Genomic DNA, 1,150 nt, shown 5'->3' with positions numbered 1-1,150 from the left:
ATACTGACATTCACATAACACCAGATGTTACACCACTAGGGGGCAGTTTGGAGTCACATTATGGAATGCTCATCCTCCCTATCAAGACATTAAAAAAACTAAAAAACTGAACACTGTCACTGACACAACGAATCAACCAGGCATCTACGTTACAGTAGTGCCCTTTTAAACATTTGTTTTTGTACTTTTTTCTTTGTATTTGTTGTTGTTTTTCTGTTTCGTTTTGTTTATTTTTTATACTTTGTGTTAATAAAACAACAATGTAAAGAAAAGGTGAGGTCCTTCCAGGGATTCTCACCTCACCAAACAAAAAAACGAATGGTTTATGCCATAATTACTGGCTATCCACGGGTTTTGTAGCAATCTAGCAGTTGTAAAAATTAACTTTAAATGGATAGTTCATGTCTTTAATAAAACAATCATACTCTTTATTGGTGGACTTTCATCAAACTCGACAATTTTGTGGTTCAATGAAGTTTGTCCTCCGCCGGTCGCCTTCAAAATATGACGTTTAAGGTCACGTGACTGACTGCCGTCAGTCCGTTCTCGAGAGCTCCGCCTACTAAAACAAAAAACACACCGGTATCCGGTATTATCTGTTTCCGTATCCGCTGATTCCTCCCCTAAACCGGATATGCAAAACCGGCAAAGTGAATCGATCCCAGTGCATGAAATGCAGTGCAGTCTCCCCCCCCCACGCGTGACGCAACCTCATTGGCTGTTGATAAAAAAATAAATAAAAAAAATAATAACAATAATAATAATAATAATAGCAATAATTATAATAATTATAATAATTATGATAATATAAACATAAACATAATAATTGAAACGCAGTCTTTCCCCCTCCCATGCAACCTCATTGCATTTATTAAAATAATGATGATAATGATGATGATTATTATTATAAAATACTAAAACAAAACAAAACAAAACAAGGTAAAATGAAATGAAATTATAAATGAAACAAAATGTACATTTATAGCTCATTGGCTGTTTAATCGGGTGTGGGGCGTGATTGGTCAAAGCGTCGCCGACGCGTTCCGTGGGCCGATCCGCTGGATGGCTGTGCGTCAGAAGGGGGCGGGGCCAGAACAGAAGCCCCAAAACAGCGGAAGTAAAAAAAAAACAAAAAAACAACATGACGACG

This window comes from Gymnoscopelus braueri (assembly GCF_963280865.1).
Source record: "Gymnoscopelus braueri genome assembly, chromosome: 12".
Taxonomy (NCBI): Eukaryota; Metazoa; Chordata; class Actinopteri; order Myctophiformes; family Myctophidae; genus Gymnoscopelus; species Gymnoscopelus braueri.
The sequence above is the reverse complement of the archived record's forward strand: the minus strand, read 5'-3'. Positions refer to the sequence as shown.